This window comes from Lygodium microphyllum, chromosome 30 (assembly GCF_053477565.2).
Source record: "Lygodium microphyllum isolate KBCC chromosome 30, Lygodium_microphyllum_v1.1.10, whole genome shotgun sequence".
NCBI classification, from domain to species: Eukaryota; Viridiplantae; Streptophyta; class Polypodiopsida; order Schizaeales; family Lygodiaceae; genus Lygodium; species Lygodium microphyllum.
In genome coordinates this window covers 22,390,583-22,409,703 of record NC_141164.1, presented here as the reverse complement: position 1 = coordinate 22,409,703, position 19,121 = coordinate 22,390,583, and positions in this window count along the sequence as shown.

Genomic DNA, 19,121 nt, shown 5'->3' with positions numbered 1-19,121 from the left:
GTCTATGAAAGGGATAGGGAAATGATCCTTTTTCATCTTCGAGTTGAGATTTCGAAAGTCCACACATATTCGAAGTTTCCCATTCTTCTTGGGTAAAACCACAATGGGCAAAACCCAGTCACTGTTAGCCATGGGATAAATAAACTCTGCTTCAAGAAGCTTCAATAATTCAGCCTTCACTAGAGCAGAATACTTGGGATTCATACGCCTCTGTCTTTGCCTCACAGGTTTGGCATCAGGTTCTAGGTCGATGTGGTGTTGACAAACTGTAGGGTCAATCCCCTTTAGGTCTTTGTGTGACCAAGTAAACACGTCTAAGTTCTCCTTCAGTAGGTCTTGTAGAACCACTAGTTCTTCTTCTGGAAGATTTAGACCCATTTTTAGGTGACGTTCAATACTGTTAGTATCCAGGAATATCAATTTCCTTTCACCTTCCACTTCACAGATAAATGTCCCATGGATTGCTTCTGGATAGCTGTTTGACTCCTTCAAGGGAGTAGTGTCATCATCTAATGTTCCACTAGAACCAGTGTCCTTCCTTCTGAACAAATGACTCATTTGTCTGTTGGGATTGCTGGAAGGGTATCAGAGCTTTGCTTGTTTTTGTTTGAGTGGTGATTTCTTTTGGACTTAGGGATTCATCTTCAGAGGATGCGTCTAGGAATGTCACATAGCACATACCTTATATAAGCCATGGCTCTGATGGCTCTGCGCTTCTATTGATAAGGGGCATCATCATCATCTTTTCTCCACATTGAATGGCCAGGGTGATATGAGCCACTGGTAAACTTAATTTTTATACATTTGTTTCATTGCTTATGCACATTTTGCATACTTTGTGGTCCATTGGTCAACCCAAATGGAACCATAGTCATTCCATCCAATACCCCGAGATCTTTGACCTCCGAGGTCTCTGTAGGGACATCAAGAATATCGTTTGGTATCAGAGAAACTTCTTCATCTGCACTTCCATAACCTACTTCTTTTTCTTCCTCATCATTTTCATCCTCTTCCTCTGGAGGCTCTGTTTCTGCTTCTATAGAGGCTCTGTAGGAGAAGAACAGGTCCTTCGTCTTTGTGTCTGCTTCTGCTTTTGCCTCTCTCTCTAGCTCTGTCTCTACTTCTGACTCAGTCTCTGACTCTACAACTGCCATGTAATAGGGAGAAAAGTAAATCCATGCTTCTATCTCACTGTCAGAGGTGATTTCAGAAGTCAATTTGAGTTGAGGCAGTGTTGAGAAACGCAGATGTAGAGCATGGCAACTATGGAGGTTGGAACTCAAAGTAAAAACTCATGAAGACATAGACTAGACGACCAATTGTCACACAAGTGAATCAGGCTCCAAGATTGAGACTTGGACTCATAAAGACATTCTTGTGTGTAAGGACAATGACACTGACACTTGATTGAAAGGACAATTGCATTACTTGAAAAGTGAACCAAGTACATGTCTTTATAGCTTTCCAACTTCTCCACTCTCCTCACTATGCTTATGGGGTACATCACCTCATCATACATCATTTGTCTATTTCTCAACACCCCCCTCAAATGATGAATCTCTACCCTTGCTGGATTTTTCCCCCTGCATACAAAGATGGACCAGGAGACTAGCTCCAAGGTAGCCTAGTCAAGTTAAGGCTTGAAATTGTACATTTTTGGTAGGGTTTTTACAAAGTCAAATCCAGAAAGATCCACTATGGGAAAAACATACAATAAAAATTCTTCAAAACAATCTGTCAGAGTTGTTGATGGTAGCGGAAGCATCTTCTTATTCTTTTTCTTCATTCATGAACTAGTTCTGGTGATGATCACTTTGCACTTGTTGGGCTCTTTTCTTATGGAAACATTCACTGGCTACATGGCCAGTCTTACCACAATAATGGCATGTCATCCGACTTCTATTGTCGGTGTTGAATCCTCGACCTCTTCCTTTGGGTCCAGTATCTCCTCTAGTGTATAAGAGGTTTTCCCTTGAGCTGGTATCTTTTACATCTTTGCTTTTAAATTTACTTTCTTCATCAAGTAGTGAGTGCTCAATATCTTTGAGAGAGACTCGGAACATTACTTAGAGTGGACACAAGGTTCTCATATGGATTCTTGTTTACACTTGCAAGCAGTACGGCTATTGCTTCATCTTCATCAATATTCTTTTTAAGAGTTGCAAGCTGGGTTTTTAAACTCTTAAACTTATTAATGTGTATGGACATGGAAGCACTATCCTTTATATCCAGCTTATAAAATTGCATGAGCAATTTTACCTTTGAATTCTTTGCTTGAGTACCAAAGATATTGTCAAGCTCTTGCCAAGCCTTTGTAGCATCTCTGATGCCATAGATATGATGCAGGACATCATCAGATAGTCCCGCTTTGTTGTTCATCTTCTTCCATTCTTTGGTTCTTGGTGGAGCTACTGCAAGTATCCCGATTTCTGCATCTTCCTCCTTGTCATCTGTATCTTCTTTCTCATCTTCAAATAGGTCCCACAAATCCTTCCGCATAAGGTGGTACATGGTCTTCTCCTTCTAGGCATGGAAGCCTTCTCCATTGAACTTTGCTATTTGCTCAAGCTCTGCCATGTTGAGCAGCTCCAATTAACTAAGAAAAGACTAGCAAGGGGGATTTGTGAAGTGTCACAAGGAGGTTAGTGTCAACTGACACTAGTTGAGTATCAATAGATACTATTCTTGAGCTTAGTATTGAATGTTGGTGCTTGATCTTCTTCTTGCTTATTAATTTGAAGTGTTAATCTTGCTAGGAACTGAGTTCAGACTTAGATAAGAGTGGCAGTGTGTGCCCTAAGTTGAAGGGAATGAGAAATTGAAGAAAAAGTGAGCTTGGACCTTGATGGCTATGGCTTCCTGGATTAGGGTTTTGACACAGGCCTAGTTTTTTTCAGATATCTAGAGCTAGAGTTGATCATTTTGAAAATTTTTTAAATGAAAATGTAGCTTACTCCATGCTCTAAAATAGCCCCATGAAACTCGTCTACAGCAGTATGCGTGTAGATCAATGAATCATCAACAGGCACAGTTATGGCAGCGACATCGAATTTCAGCAATGCCAGGCTTGTGAGTGCCCAATGTCAAGCTTAGATGTGATAGGAAGAAGCTCCTTGAGTAGAAGAACAATTCTCCAAAAGAAAGCACACTGAAATATTGCATGGTTTGAGAGATATGAGAGCTCAAAGTGAGGTATGTCCTGCAGGCCACAAAGTGGGGCTATGGTAGAAACTGACAATAGTGACAATGCTGAGGTCCAGATAGCCAAATCTCATGGATTGATGTGATATAGGGAAGCTTTGTGAGGTGGAGAACACCTCTCCAGAAGGAAGCTCATAGAGATTTGGTATGTGGAGTAAGATACAGGAGCTTCAAGATGACAGGGTGGTGCTGGCTATGGCTGACATGGAAGCTCAAGTGAAGGTAGAGTTGAGAGATGAAGTCATGGACTAGAACTAAGCTGACTAGAGTTGAAGAGGGATTGAGAGAGAGTAGAGGAGAGCTAAACCATGCTCAACTGAGCTCTGATACCATGTTGAGAAACACGGATCTAGAGCATGGCAGCTATGGAGGTTGGAACTCAAAGTACAAACTCATGAAGACATAGACTAGACAAGACCAATTGTCACACGAGTGAATTAGGTTCCAAGATTGAGACTCGGACTCATAAAGACATTATTGTGTGTAAGGAAAATGACATTGACACTTGATTGAAAGGACAATTGCATTACTTGAAAAGTGAACCAAGTACATGTCTTTATAGCTTTCCAACTTCTCCACTCTCCTCATTATGCTTATGGGATACAGCACCTCATCATACATCATTCGTCTATTTCTCAATAGGCAGGAGCTATTCTCCCATGGACAAATGCTTCTCTCAGTAGTTGTCTTACAGTGTCCACTATTAGGGACCGTGCCTCTCTTTTCTTGGGAAATATATGTTTAACAGCCTCTTCGTCTCTTGATGTACCGTCTGTTACTTTGTTGGGGGAGTTTATTATGACCTTGATGGATGTGGATCCATTGCCTTTTTGTGATCCATACAATTTCAACACCACTTTATTGGGTCCTTTGCCTAGGATTATAGTGCCTTTGAGCCAGTCCATCCTGCCTCTTGCTTCAAAAAGCTAAGGTCTTCCCAAGAGCAGAGGGTATGAGGTCCCATAAGAATTTCGTTTGACCACCAAATATGTCAGCTAATAGTCTCTTCCTACAAGGGTTGTTTTTACGTATGGGAGGATGCCCAACGGTTAAATTCTGCGTTGGTATGCCAATCTGATAAGCCACTATGTAGGTTGAATTCCTTGCAAACCTAGATCCTTCATTGTCACATCCGTCATTATGTTTACTGATGAGCCTCCATCAATCAATGCATCTGAAATAAAGCATCCTTATATCCATACACTAATCTCTAGAGTTCCAGGATCTAGGAAGGCATTAGCAACATCACTTCCTTCACAGGGTTTGAGGCTCTGTTGGACTTTGTTATTGTTGGAGGAGCAATCCTTAGTTCGCATCTTCTTATCAAGATGCTTTTGAATCTTTTTTGGCAATTGGGAGATAGCATTAGCAACTATTGAAAGGTTAGGCTTGGTTTGAAGGTGTCTAGGTCTTTGACCAAATCATACTCTTTGATAGGATCCATAGGCTTTTTCACTCGACTGGGAAATGGATCCACACCCACTTTTGTCTTCCCTTTTTCTTCTAGAAGCGACAACATCTGCGCTTTGTCTTCATGAGGAGGGACTTCCATATCCTCTATTTCATGGACCTTAGATCCTGTCTCTGCAACTGTCTTTGTAGCTCTATGTGCTTTGTAGTGCTCTGTACTTCCTTACTCTAGATTGCATTGTTCTACTTTTCCCAAGGTTGAATTTCACAGTCTTTGCAAAAGGAACGTTCTGTTTTGGAGCTACGGGTTCTCCTTTCTTTGCTCACGTTATTGTGGCCACTTCTAATTCCACCAAATTAGAAGCACGTCCTTGGGTCGTCTGTTGGGTATCAGAAACAATCTTTTACAGTGTGGCCTTCTCCTTTGCATTGGCTGCATAAAGGACTTGTAATCCACAGGTCTTCTAGGATTTGGACAATTCGGTGAGATATGACCCTTTTCTCCACATCTGTAACATTCCACCTTTGATCTCACCGCCTGACTATCATCCTCTACAACTTTGAGAGGGAAACCTCCTTGGACCAAAATTAGGACCAAACTCCCTAGGCTTTGGTCCAATGTCATGTGTTGTCATTTTGGATTCTAGCAAGTTGAATCTTGCATTTTCATCTTTCTGTCTTCGTTCATGTATCTCTTTTAGAGAGCATATATCCTCTGTATGATACTTTCGCAAACAATATGAACAGAAGACTCTAGGAATGGTTTGTTTTTGGGTACATTCAATGGCTAAATGTCCCACTTGATGGCACTTTCCGCACCATGTATTAGAATGCATCACATCTCTCCCACCTCCCGCACAAGAGTGGATATATTGGTGGTATTCACTTTCAATGCCTGTAGCTGCTCTGTAATCACATCCATAAGCTCTTTCTTGATACTTGCGATTGAGTTGAATAGGTAGTCCTTCAGATTTTAACTTACTGGAGTACTTGTAGTAGGGTTTTGGGAAGCTTGTGTAATTATTGTATATACAGGTTGGGTTGATCCAGAGGGTCCTTTGTTTTAGTTTTGATTCAGAGCTCCTGTTGGGACTTGGGGTTATTGATTCCAGTTGATAGGGTTCCACTGTTGTTGAGTCATCATTGGAGGAACAGTTTGAGGCCACTATTGTTGTGGTTGAACCATCATTTGAGGCATTGTTGTTTGTGGCCACTGTGCATTAGGTGCATTGTACTGCAGCACTGTTTGCATCTGGGAATAGGAGTAGGGAACTATCCCTGGGACTGCATTTGGTGGGTATACCATTCCTAGCATGGGACGAGGTAAGACTCCTCTTCTTGGAGTCATTGACAACCTTGCTTCAACTTTGTCATACAATCTTGCACCTTCCACTGCAGCTTGCAGATTAACTGGTCTTCTCAATTCCACAAACTTGCAAACTTGTGGTTGTAGGCCTCTAAGGAACACTCCTTTTTGGATACCTTCATCCAAATGATGGTTAGTCCATCTCTTCAGGATGGATTCCATTTGCGAGACATAAGCTTCTACTCTTTCTCCAAAGGACATGAACTTCTCCTCACATCCATTCTTCAAAACCTTCACGCCTAAATTTAGTAAGGAAGGCCAACTTCAGGTTGTCCCACGTGCCAAAAGTTCCTACTGCTTGTCTCTCGTACCATTGAAACTCCTCACCTTTGAAAGTGGCGGGGAAGATTGCTAACTAATGCTCGGGGGGTTCTAGCATTGTTAACCACACATGCTACCATAAACTCTACTACATGAAGATCGGGGTCTTCATTGTACTCTCCCTTAAAAATTGGCAATGGGACTACATTTGCTAGCTTGTCATCAATATTTCTAGGATGAATCTAGAAGGGGACCTTGAGTTGCCATGGGGACTTCTGTAAAGAGTGCTTTTAGGGTGTCAAAGGAGGCTTCTACTGCAAGCTCGTTCTCAACCTTGATTCTTGCCTTCTCTCTTCTCATGTACCTTTGGACTCGTTCTAACGCTTGCCTCTTGATTGCATCATTCATTAGGGGGTTGGCTCCAACCACTTGGTTTGTACTCAATAGAACAGAATCACAGAGGGACTTCAGTCTCTCTGGAGGATTCTCTGGCCAACATCTCTTCTACTTCCTTCTTTTCAACATCTCTAAATTCAGCTTTCAAACCACTACAGAGGGGGAGATATTCCATTCTAAAAGTATCAAAACTCATTCTTCTTAGGATCGTTGTTGTGCCATCATTATAGTAATGCAAGCTTCTAAGGATTTCAATAGTGTATGTTGTGAAAAATACTCTGTCTACCAACTTCCAGTGGGTTACTAATTGAACAAACAGAAGATTGTCAGAACACCAAACATCCCACATATCTTGCTGTTGAGCATCTACAAATAAGTCTCAACTTTTTTTCTTCTTATATTCATGAACCTCCACTGACCATGACTCCCGAAGCTTCTTTAGGATCTCCCACTTGATGATGTTTGGAAACTTCTCAATGAATGCCAAATCTTCCATGGATAGTCATTCTCTCTATTTCTACTCTTCAGTTTGTTTCCAAACAATTTGCCACCAAGATGCACATCTCTGTTGCTTTAACAGGAAGAGGAAATAGTCCACTACACAAAGCTTGCATCATGATGGTAATATTTTTCCTCCATTGTGGGATGAAATTCTTGTACAAAGTGGCTTTGGCTATAAGAATCTCCAACTCTTCAGTGGAAGAAGAAAATTTTCTAGTATCCATTGAATTCTCCTCTTCTTGGTAATGCAATTTCCTTCATTTTTGGCCTCTTCTAATGCTTGTTGATGGCAAGCTTCCCCGGTTGCACACCAAAAACATGGAGCCTCAAGAGATACACCAAGGAAAAGGGGATTCTATTGCAAGAAAATCTATATTGTATCATCAACAATCTTGTTTTATCTTCTTTATGTGATTAAAACAAAGAAAACAACAAATCTTCACGCAGCAACATAGTAGACATCTCCCACGGATTTGATAGAATCAACCATAATCTTCAATTTCTTCATAAAATACATCATAAAAAACAAGAACACAAAGGAATACACCACTTTTTAATGGAAATCAATCACATAGTATTCATCTTCAATGTCTTCATAGTTCTCTCTCTATCTCTCATAGTGCATACATTGTTTTTATGCATAGAACTAAGTTTCTGTCACTTCTTTCTCTCACATACTCTTACTCTCTCGATAATACATCATAGCCTCACTACAATAATCAAGAATGGCATAAAATTATCCTCTCTTGGTCGTGGATATACCTCCCAAAAGGTATGGCAGATGCGAAGAGGCACCAGAGACATCATAGTGTCATGTGAGATCTAGCTTCTATCATCGTTCTTCTGTAACCTTCTGTGAATCTTCAATAGCTACTTCACTTCAATTAGCTTGAATAGAGCTTCCATTCATCCTTCCCCAAAAAAAAATCACTTCCCAAAACATCCATACATCCAACATAACACTCAACAGAAACGAACAAAACAGACCACAGAGCAACATAAATACAGAACAACAGAACCACAAAACCTTACAGAAGATCAACAGAGACCATAAAAACCAAACCAAAACCAATTAAATCTTTCATAAACCTTTTAACAAGACCTCAACCATCTCTCAAATCATTCATTCAACCATCTCAACTACCAAAATAGAAACAGAACTGAAGGAAACATAAGAAAATCCGACCTTACAGAACCAAACAAAAAAATTTACAAAACCCTATAGGACAACATATCCTCATAAAAAACCATCATAAACCCTTCAAACATACTAAAACCATTCCAAACACTTCAAAACATATTTAAATTCAAACAATCCATCACCAAAAACAACCATTCAACAACAAAAACAACAAAAAATCAGCCCAAAAAACATATCATTTCAACACTCAACAGGTTGAGAAGAAGAAGTATTCATAACATAGCCATGCTCATATACTTCTTGTCTATGCATAGGGACTTGAATTTCTGTAGTAGCATTTGTTTGCAGCTGGTTCCCACTCATTGGATGAAGGCAAGATCGATTTGAATGGAGGCATTCCCCAAATGGTTTATCATAAACATGACTATGATTAACATGTTGTTGCTGCCCAAAAGAATTAGGGTCTGAATTGGCATAATCATCATGATCATAACCATAAAAAGAATTATGCTTATAAGAACTATGCCCATACATTCCATCTTGTGCTGCATATTCATGTCTAATCATGCCACCATAATCAGATCCATAACCATTCATTGGAGTAGCAACTGATCCCAACATATGCTATCCATAGACATTACTTCTATTTGTATTAAAGTCTCCACATGCATGAGTTTGATTGTGCCCATTGCTACATAAGGTAAAAGCACCATGTTGTCCATAAGACCCAAAACATGCATGATTTTCCATGCAACCATCAAATTTTTCATGTCTGTCACCCCTGTGGTACATGTTGTCCATAGTGACCTACTAGTACAAAATCGACTCTATCTTGAAAAATATGAGTTCAAAGAAGGTGTACGATAGCTTGACCTAGAGCTTAGGATGTCTAACATCAAGTAGAAACCTTGGTTTGAATTTAGGAGTAGCAATATCTCTCTCTGTTTAAGAATTTCCAGAATAGAATTGTCCACAATAGACATCACTCTCTCCCAAGTACCCAATTGCATTGTTTTGACCATAACTTGACAAATTCTGATTGGAATGAGGTGTTTGATAGATTCAGTCAAAGAACACAATGTCTACCTTCAATTAGGAATCCTGGTTTTCATTATTTTGTACCTACACCCCATTCTGGAAATGATTCTCTAAGTCTGTCCACAATAAACTACTAGTGAGCTGTTGGAATAAAATAGGCTCTAACTTGAGAAATGTATATCCAAATGAAGAATTTGTTAGGTCCAATCCAAGATTGTGATGCCTAATTATCAAGCCCAATTGTCCATTTTTTGTTAGAATGATGCTACTAATTTCTATAGCAATTTTTCTAGATATGTCCCTATTTGGATTGCACCCTGTTTATGCCCTGTTGTAAATGTTTTGGCACTTCTTATCCAATTTAAGCTAATACCTACATTGGAGTAGGAGGGAGCTGTAGAATGTTGAAGCAAGTGGAAACAACCCCTACAATATCCAAGATTGAAGCAATTCTTGCTTATGTAAAAAACAAAGAGATAGGCAATATGAAACCAAGTCAAGATTCACTGCTAATGATACCCATTGTCCATAAGAATGCCAATGAACATTTATGTCCTGTCGACCCCACTGCATTCCACATGCCCACTGATTCATGTGCCAAGATACATAAAATTTCACTAGTATCCAAAGTCATATACATGTCTCAACATTCCATAAGCATACATGTGACCAATATGCTATAGCCAAGATGATACATTGTCTTCCAACTGCATTGTCAAGTACCCATGTAACATTTGCTTCAAGAAACATGTGCCTTATGGATCCAAGTCATCTGAGTCATAAACTAAGTCAATAGATCATACTTTCATGATCCCCAGTCATATTCCAGGTCATATATGATTCCCATAACATGCACCTTGAATGGTTGATGAAGAGAAGAAGAGCATTGGTAGATGCTTCAAACCTTTCACATAGACTTGTGGAATATATCCTCAGCTTGCAAAGGTCCAAGAATCTTAAAATTTAGCTCTCCAATGATAATGTCTAGCTTCTTGATCAAGATTCTTCATGAAGAGTGCTCGTGTCATTTTGTTGGAAGCTCTTGCAGATCCCATTGTTAGAGATAGTCACAGTGATATCTCAGAGGAAATCAAATAGTCAGCCAAGCAGTTTGCTGACTTGTGGAAGTCCAAGATGAACTTGGACGGTGAACTAGTTCAAATATTGCACTTGATGCTCAAAGCTCTTGCAACTACTTGCCACTTTTGGGCTGGCACCCGACTATGACCAAGATGAGCTTTGTAAGCTCGTCACTCCTTCAAGTGTAGGAGTATTCTGGAAGCTTCTATAAACTGACTCTAACAGATGTGGATCTACCTATGGTTGCCTGTGACAAGGTAATCATGGTTACTTTTAAACATGACAACAAATTTCATGATAATTTTGAATGCTACTATTAGTGTGCTTTGTTGTTTGCTGTTGTACAGTAGAACCCTTTCCAAATTCCAGTCTCATTTTCTTGAGATAGCGTTGTAGTAGGTTGAATATTTCCTTTCATATATTTCCATGTCTACAATTGTAGGCTAAATGCGGTCCTCTATTGCAGTATATTGAATTGTCCTTCCTTGCATCCTCACTCTGCTACCTTATCACTTCCTTCTTATCTTCTTTGATTGACCCTTTCCCATCCAATTTCACAAGGATCTGGTGCTCACCTCCTACTCACAAAGATTCATGAGAAGGTTCTTCTAGGTGCCATACCCAATGGTATTGAATGTCGGAAGTGGCATCAATTGACTATTGTTTGGCCATCTAGTGGATCTGGATCTCTGGCCAGAAAGATATGGTAGGAAACAATGGTGAGCAAGTAGCGATCAGACGGTTGCGAAGTCGAGGCATTATAGTAGTTGTGCTACCTGTCACTGCTCTAGGCAATAAGGAAATTTCTAGAAAGACCAAGGCCTTATCAAAGAGAGCTATGATGGAGGATGCCGGTAACAAGGCAACAAGCACTACTCTTGTCCAGCATGCCAAGAAACGTGATGCCTTAGCCGATCTTACCAATATATAATCTGTCCTCTCAAACACCCAAGCTTCAAAATATCAGCAAACTATTGAAGTAGTGACTACCAAAATCAAAGCTACAGTTGCCATGGAAGTGCTCTCAACAGGGGTCAATGCAAGTCAGACACTTGCATCACTTCAATGTTGTGCTCATCATGATTTATATATCTCCAAGGAGTCAAGACCTTGTTTTAGGAAAGGTTGCTTATTTGTGGAGCATGAGGAAGAAGAAGGGCCATCCATCCCACCATTAGCTTGCCCTGACGTGATGCTTGCATCTTCTAACCTTGATAACCCCCATGGCTGCTCGAGTTCTTCCTTCAGTGAGTAGATCCGATGAAGTAGTTTTGGAGTCTCCGATTCTTCTGAAGATTTTGGAGTGCATTAAGGAGCCTTTGATAGAACCATATTCATTGGACACTTTTAGCGAGCAAATGCGATGAAGCAATTTTGCTCTTCCTTTGCACTAAGCATTCGATCATGCTTCCATTCCATCCTGGGAGGGAGCCGTTGCTTGTTTGAACTCCATCTTTAATCCTTATGCTCTCCGTAAGCATTTGATCAAAAGGAAGTCCTCGAATGCCTCTGTTCCATCTTGGGAGGGTGTTGTTGCATGTTTGAGATCCAAATCTTTGTCGGCGTGTAAATCATGCCGTCTCATCCAGCAACATTGTAGAAGGCTTACTGTAGGTCAATTGCCATAGATTGACTAGAGCGGTGAGAGCCTCAGTGACCTGACCTGCTCTATGTGAAGCTTGCTACTCTTGCCATGAACTTATGGAAGCCTTCGAAGCTCCATATGACCTTGAAAATTTTTCTTTGAATGCAGTAATGGAGTATGTTTTAGCAGCACACACATCACAAATGCTTTGAAATCAAAAATTCCCCAGGCAAGGCATATGACTACTCAATACAAAGCTTACAAATCAAAGAATCAAGCTATGGTGTCCATTGTGGGTGGAACAGTCATGGTTGGAATATTTGAGCAAGATATTGGCTATGGAGTATGAAGGGAGCTTGAAATGGGAGAGAGAAAGACGGTGTCTGAAAAGCAAACCCTTCCCTCTCAAAAGTAACCCCCACCAAACTCAACCTCAACCTAAGTTGCTTGCATTTTGTCCATCTCTCTTTATTTTTGGGCCAAAATTGAGCCATGACCTATTAAAATTGGCTAGAGTCTGCCATTGCCCACTGGATATTGCCAAGATCCACCATCTTTAACATGGTTTGAAGTAGTACAACCTATCTAGTTTCTGTCAAGAAGAAACCAAACCATGTAACTGTGTCTTCAACTCTAGTTACACAGAATTGGTGCTTGTAGTCAGATCTTCCATGAAAATGACCTCCCCAGCCATATCATAATAATGTAAATGATGGAATTAAAGCCTGCCTTGGATCAAAGCAAGGATCTGATACCAATGTAATAAACGAGTTCTCACAACAAATCAAATAATTGGAAATTCATGAAATACACCACTCTTGCGAAGAAATACAAGAAAAACATCATGTTTGCAAGGTAGCCATAGCCAAGGTAGCTACGCATGAAATAATATGGCCATGGAAGGCTGAGAATCATAGATGTACGCTACAACATGAATATTCACCTCATGTCAAGGTGGGACATGGTATGAACCCCATATCTTGGTGGCTAAGAGCATGCACCCTCTTAGTTGGTGGGAGGAAGGAACTTCAAAGCGTGTATTGCTTCAAATGGAAAAAAAGATACTTCACATTTTACATCTTCACCTTTTATACGTAACCCTAGCCTAACCTAGCTAACCCTAAGCCTCTAATTATAGGGTATATTTACATATGTCAGCCCATTTCATGGCTGTAATGGTATCCTAGATACATGGGAAATTTTTCTACATTACAGAGAGAGGAGAATAAGAAGAGAAGAGGGAGAAGAAGAAAGAGGGAGGGACAGAGGAGGAGAAGAAGAAGAAGAAGAAGAAGAAGAAGAAGAAGAAGAAGAAGAGGGAGAGAGAGAGGGAGAAGAAGAGAGAGGGAGAGAAAGAGGAGAAGTAGAAGGAGAGAGAGAGAGAGAGAGAGAGAGAAGGTTCTCGTAGATTCCCCCCATTCCCCTCCTTAGAGGGCGACCACCCGCATTGTTTTTCTCTCCTTCTCCCTGCAAGTTTAAACCTCGTCTTGCCATGAGTCTAATCCTTTCGAGGAGAATCACCCCAACACACCATCTTCCTGACGAGAGAAAAGAGCGATTTATAAGCCGAAAGTATGGCCCCCAAATGAAGAGAGACATGCACCAATAGTAATCCCGCATCCAATGTTGGAGCCATCGACCAAGGCATTTCTGTAAATATGAATACAACCTCGAGTATGGATAATTCATATCTGAATATCGAGGTACAAATTGCCATCTCCTCTATTCATTGAGGCATAGATATTCATATAAATTCATTTCAACAAGTAGCTTGAATTGATTTTTCGATAGTTAAGGAACTCATAGGGGATCATAGGATAGTTTTTTTCACAACCTTAGATAACCTTGCATAGATTTATGCATATGGCGCGCTGAGGTTTGCACAAACACATGTGCTCAAATACCTTACATCCCAATGCTACGCGGCAAAGTTATATGTGGCATAAAGAACATATAAGGTTTCTTAAAGGTTATGCACATGATGCATGCACGGGAAAGATCATATGAAACATGCATTGATGGTACACAAACTAACCTTGCCTTAAAGTCTTGCTAATGTCACGAAATATAAATTCATTGGGATCTTCAAGTTGTGGTTAACTAGTAAAAACAAAAATCATTAGGATTAAAATTAGGATGCCTTGAGAGCCGTCCAATAGCGACTATCTATTCGGGAATTGGGCTAGAAACATCTCCAAGCAAGAACTCGGGATTAGGAAACCCTAAGTCAAAGGAAAAACCAATGTTTTTATATTTGTTGGGAAGAAGGCTAGGTTATGGATCAATAAAAGTGAATAATAGAACTTACATCATGCCCAGTGTTAGAAACCTTAACATATGCCTTAGCTGGAAGAAGGGTGTGCTAAGTAAATTTTATGTAAAACCACTCTTAATCCCAAGGGGGAGAGTAAATACGGGATGGAAGGTTATCTCGACTATTCCTGCAATGTTTGGAAAAGGATACCATTGTTTTATGGATTGATCAAATAATGTCCTAAATGCTTTTGCATTAAACTGATTGTGGGGTGTGATTTGGATGATTCCAATTGGTTGTGTTTGATGGTAAATGCATGGTAGGGGTATGTGATGACAAATTGCCATGGGAAATAAAGGAATGTTTCCTTGGAAGATGATATCAAGTTGGTTGCCTTGTTTGTGCTTGATTCTTAATTGGAAGGATATTTTCACAGGTGGATCATCTCCAAGATCGCATCGCGGATTACCCTGAGAGGGCACTGCTCGATTCACGGGTGCAAGGTCGAGTGGTGTAAAGGCCAACCACGAAAAGTTTGTCTCACTCCTAGGTCCCTTGGGGTTAGTGGAGCTCTGGACACCCCTTGCCGAGTCCGAAATGGAGTTATAGTATGCAGTGAGCCCAATGTCTAGGGAGTTGGAAGATCCTAGTCTAGATACTGGATGGAAATTTTGGTACCATGTGATTTGGACTGGGTACTTTTGTTGGATTGAAGGGATACATAATTTATCATATATGGATAGGAAATAAAGATTAACTTGAAGATAAGTTAAGGAACTTGTTTGTCGAAAGGTTTGCTTGCTCTGTTTTTGTGTCTGTGCTGTAAATTAGGCGAACAAACCATGTTCCCTAAAGGTTTAATTAAGGAAGCTTATTTGAAATGTCACACATAAATGTGATAGGACCTAATTAGAAAACTAAAGCTATCAAGGGAAGTGGGTGGGCAGAATCCATGATGGGTCTTTCCTACAACAGGGTGCTCCCAAAGAACTAGGAGGCTTATCACAAGGATTTATCACCGTTCGGCTTTAGGTTTTGTTATGTAAGAACCTGATTCATGCCATTTTAGGGGATCAGAATGGGACTATGCCCTACGGGTAGAGAGGTTGGCCGGCACATCCCTCCCATTTCCCATTCTCCTTGAACCAAGTGCTGCATGGGTTTGCTTTGGATTAGGTATCTCTACGTAAAGTAGGATGTCCAAAATCCGACGCTAGAATATTGTTAGGAGACCTTGACCCATAGGGACTCAAGTTTCAGGTCAATCCTAGTGGGTTCGACTGTTGAACGTTCTGTTGTGAGGCATACTTGGGAGACCCTAGGAGACAAACCCCAGAACATTCCATGGGAGTGCCGAACAGTGACACTTAGATTCATTTCTTGATGGACTGCTAAAACATGCCTAGATAGTAGATAGGCGGGCATGTTATAGTTGGTATTAGAGCTAAACTTTGTAATGATGTATGATTAATGTGTGGTTCGTAGATATATACTAAACAGAATAACCTAAGTCGTATGGCTTGATTGTCAGGCTCCTTTTGCACCCACAAATGCTAACATGCAAGAGAAGAAATTCCTTCTCAAGCAAATTAGAGCACTCGAGTTTGATGGAGAGGGAATAGACATTGCAGTAGAGGCTAAGATATGGATTGAGTCGATGGATGATTATTTCTCTGCTTCGAGAACTACTGCTATCAATCAAGCAATGATAGCCAAACTCAAGTTACTTGACCAGGCTCGGATGTGGTGAAAGCAATGGTGCAAAGATGGAGGACATGGTATCAGAGCCTTATTCGTGGTAAGGAGCTCAAGAAAGAAAGCCAAGTTCACGGTGTTCTGGTAAGAGGACCAGTGTTGCTTTCATTCTTCTGTTTTGGGAGCAAGTCTCTGCAGGTAGCACAGTCGGAAAGTGCAAGAGTGCATTGTCTCAGATTGAGACGCCCTTCACGATGTAGCAAGAGGACACTATATGCTGTGGGACATGGCTTTAGCCCTCGGTTGCTTAGTTTTTTTTTATTTGAGGCCATTTCGGGGCCTATTTTGGAGGCGGAAGTTTTCGGTACGCACTCAGGAAAAGGCCCTGTTTTATGTTGTGCGACCACTGTTCTACAAGTCGATGAAAAGTTACTGTAGAAATTGCATCGTATGCATGTGTGTAGAGAGATTGGGAGTTACAGAATCACCTTGTTGCCTGTTGATCCAAAATCATCACTAGGAAGTGATTGTGTTGTCAAATACCACTTTCATCAGTTTTGCAGATTTGCCCTTGTGAGGCTGAAGCTGTGTTCTTTGCAGTGACAGAATTTTTTGCAGTGTTCTGTAATGGCGTTTGATTCTCTTTCACTGATTGTCACTAAAAAGCTTGACAAGAACAACTTCCAAGCATGGAAGTTTAGAATGACAAATTTCCTTATGGGAAAAGGATATTGGGAATTCGCTACAGGAAATGAAGAAGAACCAGTTCTTCCTAATGTTCCCAATCAACAGCAAATGCAGGCATTTAAAGCATGTCATGAGAGAGCCAGGAAAGTTATGTATTGGCTGTCTATCAGCATTTCAGACTCTATGATTGTGCATGTTCAAGATGCAAGTACGCCAAAGGAGGCATGGGATACTTTGTCAAAAATATATAGCACAAATACGCAAGCGAGGAAAATGCAGCTCAAGCAAGAATTGCACAATGTGCAAAGAGAAAGTATGAGCATCAATGACTACCACATGAAGGTGAAGAAGATTGCAAATGCATTTGCTTCCATTGGGTCGCTAGTGGAAGATGATGATTTAGTTTTTGTGACCTTGAATGGTCCAGGAAAGGATTATGCACCGTTCCGAATATCCATTTCCATTCGTGAAAGATTTCCTGATTTTGAGGAGTTGATTGCTCTTCTAATTTCTGAGGAGCAGAGAAATGGTGGTGCATCTTCTTCAGGAGGAACTTCAAAAGAAGTTGTCTTCTACTCAAATGCTGGAAGAGGTAGAGACAAAGGTAGAGGAGGTCGATCTGGAGGCCATGGTAGAAATCAAAATATGCAAAAACTCAAGAAAACTAGTCTTATGCAGGAGGACGTGGTAACTCTAGAGGCAGGGGGAGCCAAAGAGGTCGTGGTGGATGGCAAAGAGGCCAAAATGCAAATAGCAATATTGAATGCTACTATTGTGGTAAAATGGGTCATATGGCTAAGGACTGCTATAAAAAGCAAAATGACATCATGAATGGAAAATTGCAACAAGGGAATTATGCATCTTCTAGTAGACAGGGTGATGACAGAAATGAGCATTTGTTTATGGTGCAGCACATGAACAATTCTGTGACAAGTGCAGAAGAAAGCAACGATGTATGGTATGTTGACTCAGGTGCATCAAACCACATGACAGGTCATGCAGAATGGATGGAGGATGCAAGGAAAATGGAAAAACCAGGATTTGTGGAGACTGGTGATGATACTGCACATCCTATTGTGCAGATTGGAAAAATTCATTTGTCTATGCAGGATGGGAAAAAGAAATACCTGTCGAATGTATTTCATGTCTCGAGTATCACCAAGAACCTAGTTTCTGTTGGTCAAATGGTTGAGCAGGGCTTGCAGGTTAGATTTAATCCTCATGGATGCTTTGTTGAGGATATGAAAAATAAAGGTCACTTGATAGCAAAAGGAAAGAAGAAGGGCAGAATGTTTACGTTGGATGCAGATATGTCTGAATTGGGTGTAGCAATGTTTGCACATGGGACCGGTGTAGTTGCAGATATTGATATCTGGCATAAATGCATTGGTCATGTTAATGTACAGCGACTTAAATCAATGCAGGCCCAAAATATTGTTGCAGGATTGCCAAAATTCAAGGTTGCAGAAATGCATAAGGTATGTGAAGCCTATTAGTTTGGAGAACAGGCAAGGAAACCATTTCCTAGACATGTTCAAGAGAGTAAAAAGCCATTGGAATTAATCCATTCTGATGTGTGGACTACTAAAGCTGCATCTCTTAGAGACTGTCATTATTTTGTCACTTTTATTGATGACTATAGCAGAAAAGTTTGGGTGTATTTTATGAAAAAGAAAAGTGAAGTTTTTGGGCATTTCAAAACTCTTAAAGCTATGGTTGAAAAAGAAACAGGCCTGCAAATAAAATGCCTAAGGTCAGATGGAGGGGGAGAGTACCTCTCAAATGAGTTTGCAAGGTTCCTACAGGAGCATGGCATAAAGCAGCAATATTCATGCAGCCATACCCCACAACAAAATGGAATTGCAGAAAGGAAAAACAGGCATATTGGAGAGGCATCTCGTGCCATGCTCAATGAAAAAGACTTGCCAGATTTGTACTAGACTGAAGCAGTTGCTACAACAGTCTACATAATGAACAGGACTCCCGCTGCAGCAATACATCGGATGACTCCAAAGGAGAGGTATACTAGTAGGAAACCAGATATTTCTCATTTGAAGATTTTTGGTTGCATTGCCTATGTTCATGTGCCAGATGAGTTGAGATCCAAGTTGGATCCAAAAGCTGAGAAGTGCATCTTTATTGGTTATTCTCTGCAGCAAAAAGGGTATAGATGTTATAACTCTTCTACTCGTAAGTTTACAGTGAGCAGAGATGTTGTTTTTGATGAGATGAGTAGCTGGTATAAACCAATAAATGTGATTGATGATGTAGATGCACAAAATGGTAATGCTGTACAGAATTCACAGCAGCAGTCACGAAATATTAGTGGACTTGGAACGTCCTCTAGCAGTGGTTCACATTCTTCAACATGTATAGGCAGATTGTGATCAAGAGAATCTTCTCGAAGCAATGCAGATAGTGGTATTCAGGTATCACGAAAAGGAAAAGAGAAGGTAGATCAGCCCATGTTTGATGTGAATGCAGGTCACTCTTATGTGGATGGTGA